This window comes from Oncorhynchus nerka, unplaced genomic scaffold, assembly GCF_034236695.1.
Source record: "Oncorhynchus nerka isolate Pitt River unplaced genomic scaffold, Oner_Uvic_2.0 unplaced_scaffold_3105, whole genome shotgun sequence".
NCBI lineage: Eukaryota > Metazoa > Chordata > Actinopteri > Salmoniformes > Salmonidae > Oncorhynchus > Oncorhynchus nerka.
The window spans coordinates 17,501-24,755 of record NW_027038193.1 but is presented as its reverse complement, the minus strand read 5'-3'; the positions used below and the strand labels follow the sequence as shown (position 1 = coordinate 24,755).

General features: G+C 51.8%; 1 pseudogene; it reads right to left on the bottom strand.

Moving 5' to 3' along the window:
- Positions 1-266: 266 nt before the first annotated feature.
- The window catches only part of LOC135566848 (F-box/WD repeat-containing protein 7-like), a 23,526-nt pseudogene continuing 16,537 nt past the window's right edge, over positions 267-7,255 (bottom strand).

Below are 7,255 nucleotides of genomic sequence, written 5' to 3'. Positions count from 1 at the left end.
CCCACCCCCTCCCAGAGAACACCTCCTGCCCTCTCCCCAGGCCCCTCCTGCCCTCTCCCAGAGAACACCTCCTGCCCACCCTCCCAGGGAACACCTCCCCCCTCGTCTCCTCTGATTTTGCACTGACCTTAGTTACCCCTGGCTTAGACATTAAAACAAACAAACACACACACACACCACACCCCTGTAGACATGGACTAGAGAGGACTGACAGAGTGTATAACCTCACCTTGTAGTGTGTGGAGACACTGCCTGTCCCTGTCGTGTTATCCCAGACCCTGACAGTAAGTCAGCGTTGCCAGAGACAGGATGTTGTTCTTTAGTTCCATACCGCTGGTCAGTGATTGGTGGCCCTGTCAACGTGTGGACACACCCTCCCGTCACTACGTCCCATACTCTGATGGAGAATTGTCCAGAGATCCACTGACCACGTAGGCACCGTCAAACTGGGGGTGGGGAGGAGGAAGGAGGAGGAGGGGGAGGATCATCTTCTTAAAGGATGAGGGTGGGGAGGAGGGGGAGGAGGAGGATGAGGAGGATGAGGGTGGGGAGGATAGGGGAGGAGAGGAGGAGGAGGATGAGGAGGATGAGGGTGGGAGGATAGGGAGGATGAGGAGGAGAGGGAGGATGAGGGTGGGGAGGAGAGGGAGGATGAGGGTGGGGAGGAGAGGGAGGAGGAGGGTGGGGAGGAGAGGAGGATGAGGATGAGAGGAAGGAGGACAGGGAGGATGAGGGTGAGGAGGGAGGACAGGGAGGATGAGGGTGGGGAGGAGAGGGAGGAGGAGGATGAGGAGGAGAGGAGGATGAGGGTGGGGAGGGAGAGGGAGGAGGAGGGTGGGGAGGAGGAGGGAGGATGAGGGTGGGGAGGAGAGGGAGGATGAGGGTGGGGAGGAGAGGGAGGATGAGGGTGGGGAGGAGAGGGAGGATGAGGGTGGGGAGGAGAGGGAGGATGAGGGTGGGGAGGAGAGGGAGGAGGAGGATGAGAGGAGGATGAGGGTGGGGAGGAGAGGGAGGAGGAGGATGAGGGTGGGGAGAGGGGGTGGGAAGGGAGGAGGAGGAGAGGGGATGAGGGAGGAGGAGAGGGGATGAGGGAGGAGGAGAGGGGGTGGGGAGGGAGGAGGAGTTAACGTCAGGACAACAGCTGGGGGTCATAATCTTTATAATAACCCTGTTAGAAAATAGATCATCTCAGGAGACTGTCTGTCTCAGGGTGTGTGTGTTGTAACCACTACCTGTCAGTCTCAGGGTGTGTGTGTGTGTTGTAACCACTACCTGTCTGTCTCAGGGTGTGTGTTGTAACCACTACCTGTCTGTCTCAGGGTGTGTGTGTGTGTGTTGTAACCACTACCTGTCTGTCTCAGGGTGTGTGTGTGTGTGTTGTAACCACTACCTGTCTGTATCAGGGTGTGTGTGTGTGTGTTGTAACCACTACCTGTCTGTCTCAGGGTGTGTGTGTGTGTGTTGTAACCACTACCTGTCTGTCTCAGGGTGTGTGTGTGTGTGTTGTAACCACTACCTGTCTGTCTCAGGGTGTGTGTGTGTGTGTTGTAACCACTACCAGTCTGTCTCAGGGTGTGTGTGTGTGTTGTAACCACTACCAGTCTGTCTCAGGGTGTGTGTGTGTGTTGTAACCACTACCCGTCTGTCTCAGGGTGTGTGTGTTGTAACCACTACCCGTCTGTCTCAGGGTGTGTGTGTGTGTTGTAACCACTACCCGTCTGTCTCAGGGTGTGTGTGTGTTAACTACTCACCTGTCTGTCTCAGGGTGTGTGTGTGTGTTGTAACCACTCACCTGTCTGTCTCAGGGGTGTGTGTGTGTGTGTTGTAACCACTCACCCGTCTGTCTCAGGGTGTGTGTGTGTGTGTAACCACTACCTGTCTGTCTCAGGGTGTGTGTGTGTTGTAACCACTACCCGTCTGTCTCAGGGGTGTGTGTGTGTTGTAACCACTGCCCATCTGTCTCAGGGTGTGTGTGTGTTAACCACTGCAACCACTACCCGTCTGTCTCAGGTGTAATGTGTCTATCTAAGTGTGTAATGTGTTGCCAACCACTACCTGTCTGTCTCAGGGTGTGTGTGTGTTGTCAACCACTACCTGTCTGTCTCAGGGTGTGTGTGTGTTGTAACCACTACCTGTCTGTCTCAGGGTGTGTGTGTGTGTTGTAACCACTACCTGTCTGTCTCAGGGGTGTGTGTGTGTGTGTCTGTCTCAGTGTGTGTGTGTTGTAACCACTACCTGTCTGTCCCAGGGTGTGTGTGTGTGTTGTAACCACCACCTGTCTGTCTCCAGGGTGTGTGTTGTAACCACTGCCTGTCTGTCTCAGGGTGTGTGTGTGTGTTGTAACCACTACCTGTCTGTCCGGTGTGTGTGTGTGTGTTGTAAACACTACCTGTCTGTCTCAGGGTGTGTGTGTGTTGTGTCTGTCTCAGAAGTGTGTGTTGTAACCACTACCTGTCTGTCTCAGGGTGTGTGTGTGTGTTGTAACCACTACCTGTCTGTCTCAGGGTGTGTGTGTTGTAACCACTACCTGTCTGTCTAAGGGTGTGTGTGTTTGTAACCACTAATTCGTCTGTCTCAGGGTGTGTGTGTTGCAACCACTACCTGTCTGTCTAAGGGTGTGTGTGTTGTGCAACCACTACCTGTCTGTCTAAGGGTGTGTGTGTGTTGTAACCACTACCTGTCTGTCTCAGGGTGTGTGTGTGTTGTAACCACTGCCTGTCTGTCTCAGGGTGTGTGTGTTGTAACCACTACCTGTCTGTCCAGGGTGTGTGTGTGTGTTGTAACCACTACCTGTCTGTCTCAGGGTGTGTGTGTGTTGTAACCACTACCTGTCTGTCTCAGGGTGTGTGTGTGTGTGTTGTAACCACTACCTGTCTGTCTCAGGGTGTGTGTGTGTGTTGTAACCACTACCTGTCTGTCTAAGGGTGTGTGTTAAAATCCACTACCTGTCTGTCTCAGGGTGTGTGTGTGTGTTGTAACCACTACCTGTGTCTGTCTCAGGGTGTGTGTGTGTGTTGTAACCACTACCTGTCTGTCTCAGGGTGTGTGTGTAACCACTTTACCTGTTGTAACCACTACCTGTCTGTCTCAGGGTGTGTGTGTGTTGTAACCACTACCCTGTCTGTCTCAGGGTGTGTGTGTGTTGTAACCACTACCTGTCTGTCTCAGGGTGTGTGTGTTGTAACCACTACCTGTCTGTCTCAGGGGGTGTGTGTGTTGTAACCACTGCCTGTCACTGTCTCAGGGTGTGTGTGTGTTGTAACCACTACCCTGTCTGTCTCAGGGTGTGTGTGTTGTAACCACACCTGTCTGTCTCAGGGTGTGTGTGTGTTGCCCAACCACTGCCTGTCTGTCTCCCAGGGTGTGTGTGTGTGTGCCAGCCACTACCTGTCCTGTCTCCCAGGGTGTGTGTGGTATTATTTGTAACCACTACCTGTCTGTCTCAGGGTGTGTGTGTGTGTTGTAACCACTACCTGTCTGTCTCAGGGTGTGTGTGTGTTGTAACCACTACCTGTCTGTCTCAGGGTGTGTGTGTGTGTTGTAACCGCTACCTGTCTGTATCTCCAGGTTGTGTGTGTGTGTTGCAACCACTACCTGTCTGTCTCAGGGTGTGTGTGTGTGTTGGCCACTACCTGTCTGTCTCAGAGGGTGTGTGTGTGTGTAACCACTGCCTGTCCTGTCTCAGGGTGTGTGTGTGTTGTAACCACTACCTGTCTGTCTCAGGGTGTGTGTGTTGTAACCACTACCTGTCTGTGTCAGGGTGTGTGTGTGTGTGTTGTAACCACTACCCGTCTGTCTCAGGAGTGTGTGTGTGTGTGTGTTGTAACCACTACCCGTCTGTCTCAGTGTGTGTGTGTGTGTTGTAACCACTACCCGTCTGTCTCAGGGTGTGTGTGTGTGTGTTGTAACCACTACCCGTCTGTCTCAGGGTGTGTGTGTGTGTGTGTAACCACTACCTGTCTGTCTCGGGGTGTGTGTGTGTGTGTAACCACTGCCTGTCTGTCTCCAGGGTGTGTGTGTGTGTGTTACTTAGCCACTACCTGTCTGTCTCCAGGGTGTGTGTGTGTGTGTTGTAACCACTACCTGTCTGTCTCAGGGTGTGTGTGTGTGTGTTGTAACCACTACCTGTCTGTCTCCAGGGTGTGTGTGTGTGCAATGTTGTAACCACTACCTGTCTGTCTCAGGGTGTGTGTGTTGTAACCACTACCTGTCTGTCTCAGGGTGTGTGTGTGTGTTGTAACCACTACCTGTCTGTCTCAGAATGTGTGTGTGTGTTGTAACACTACCTGCCTGTCTCAAGTGTGTGTGTGTGTCTGTAACCACTACCTGTGTCTCAGAATGTGTGTGTGTGTTGTAACCACTACCTGTCTGTCTCAGGGTGTGTGTGTGTTATAACCACTACCTGTCATCTCCAGATGCAGCGTGCAATGTGTTTGCCTTGTGGCTCACTACCTGTCTATCTCAGGGTGTGTGTGTGTGTTGTAACCACTACCTGTCTATCTCAAGTGTGTGTGTTGTAACCACTACCTGTCTGTCTCAGGAGTGTGTGTGTGTGTTATATACCCTACCTGTCTGTCTCCAAGTGTGTGTGTGTGTTGTAACCACTACCTGTCTGTCTCAGGGTGTGTGTGTGTGTTGTAACCACTACCTGTCTGTCTCAGGGTGTGTGTGTGTGTGTTATGGCACCACTACCTGTCTGTCTCAGGGTGTGTGTGTGTTTATAACCACTACCTGTCTGTCTCAGAATTGTGTGTGTTGTAACCACTACCTGTCTGTCTAAGGGTGTGTGTGTTATAACCACTACCTGTCTGTCTCAAGTGTGTGTGTTGTAACCACTACCTGTCTGTCTAAGGGTGTGTGTGTTGTAACACCTGTCTGTCTAAGTGTGTGTGTGTTATAACCACCTGTCTGTCTCAGGGTGTGTGTGTTGTAACCACTACCTGTCTGTCTCAGGGTATTGTGTGTTGTAACCACTGCCTGTCTGTCTCAGGGTGTGTGTGTGTGTGTTGTAACCTACCTGTCTGTCTCAGGGTGTGTGTGTGTTGTAACCACTACCTGTCTATCTCAGGGTGTGTGTGTGTGTGTTGTAACCACTACCTGTCTGTCTCAGAATTGTGTGTGTGTTGTAACCACTACCTGTCTGTCTCAGGGTGTGTGTGTGTGTTGTAACCACTACCTGTCTGTCTCAGGTTGTGTGTGTGTGTTGTAACCACTACCTGTCTGTCTCAGGGTGTGTGTGTGTGTGTTGTAACCACTACCTGTCTGTCTCAAGTGTGTGTGTGTGTTGTAACCACTACCTGTCTGTCTCCAGGGTGTGTGTGTTGTAACCACTACCTGTCTGTCTAAGGGTGTGTGTTGTAACCACTACCTGTCTGTCTCAAGTGTGTGTGTTGTAACCACTGTCTGTCCTAAGTGTGTGTGTTGTAACCACTACCTGTCTGTCTAAGGTGTGTGTGTGTGTTTGTACCACTACCTGTCTGTCTCAGTGGTGTGTGTGTTGTAACCACTACCTGTCTGTCTCAGGAGTGTGTGTGTGTTGTAACCACTACCTGTCTGTCTCAGGGTGTGTGTGTTGTAACCACTACCCATCTGTCTCAGGGTGTGTGTGTGTGTTGTAACCACTGCCCGTCTGTCTCAGGTGTGTGTGTGTGTTGCCATAACCACTGCCCGTCTGTCTCAGGGTGTGTGTGTGTGTTGTAACCACTACCTGTCTGTCTCCAGGAGTGTGTGTGTGTTGTAACCACTACCTGTCTGTCTCAGGGTGTGTGTGTGTTGTAACCACTACCTGTCTGTCTCAGGGTGTGTGTGTGTGTGTGTGTAACCACTACCTGTCTGTCTCAGGGTGTGGTGTGTGTGTGTGTGTTGTAACCACTACCTGTCTCTGTCTCAAGTGTGTGTGTGTTGTAACCACTACCTGTCTGTCTCAGATTGTGTGTGTGTTGTAACCACTACCTGTCTGTCTCAGGGTGTGTGTGTGTGTTGTAACCACTACCTGTCTGTCTCAGGGTGTGTGTGTGTGTTGTAACCTACCTGTCTGTCTCCAGGGTGTGTGTGTGTGTGTTGTAACCACTGCGTCTGTCTCAGGGTGTGTGTGTGTGTGTTGTAACCACTACCCGTCTGTCTCAGGAGTGTGTGTGTGTGTGTTGCCTTTTCCCGTCTGTCTCAGGTGTGTGTGTGTGTGTTGTAACCACTGCCCGTCTGTCTCAGAGGTGTGTGTGTGTGTGTTGTAACCACTACCTGTCTGTCTCAGGGTGTGTGTGTGTGTGTGTGTAACCACTACCTGTCTGTCTCCAGGGTGTGTGTGTGTGTGTTGTAACCACTACCTGTCTGTCTCCCAGGGTGTGTGTGTGTGTTGTAACCACTACCTGTCTGTCTCAGGGTGTGTGTGTGTGTGTTGCCACTACCTGTCCTCCTCAGGGTGTGTGTGTGTGTGTTGTAACCACTACCTGTCTGTCTCAGGGTGTGTGTGTGTGTGTTGTAACCACTACCTGTCTGTCTCAGGGTGTGTGTGTGTGTGTTGTAACCACTACCTGTCTGTCTCAGGGTGTGTGTGTGTGTTGTAACCACTACCTGTCTGTCTCAGGGTGTGTGTGTGTGTGTTGTAACCACTACCTGTCTGTCTCAGGGTGTGTGTGTGTGTTATGACACCTGTCTGTCTCAGGGTGTGTGTGTGTGTTGTAACCACTACCTGTCTGTCTCAGGGTGTGTGTGTGTGTTGTAACCTACCTGTCTGTCTCAGAAGCGTGTGTGTGTGTGTTGTAACCACTACCTGTCTGTCAGGGTGTCTCAGGTGTCCCTGCAGAGTGTGTAGACAGGTCTCTGTCTCAGGGTGTGTGTGTCCCTGCAGAGTGTGTAGACAGGTCTCTGTCTCAGGGTGTGTGTGTGTTCCTACCTGAAGTGAATAGACTCTGTTAGTGTGTCCCTGCAGAGTGTGTGGACAGGTCTCTGTCTCAGGGTGTGTGTGTCCTGCAGAGTGTGTAGACAGGTCTCTGTCTCAGGGTGTGTGTGTGTCCCCTGCAGAGTGTGTAGACAGGTCTCTGTCTCAGGGTGTGTGTGTGTCCTGCAGAGTGTGTAGACAGTGTCTCTGTCTCCAGGGGTGTGTGTGTGTCCCTACACTGTAGTGAATAGACTCTGTTAGTGTGTCCCTGCAGGTGTGTAGACAGGTCTCTGTCTCTCAGGGTGTGTAGACAGGTCTCTGTCTCAGGTGTGTGTGTGTTCCTACCTGTAGTGAATAGACTCTGTTAGTGTGTCCTGC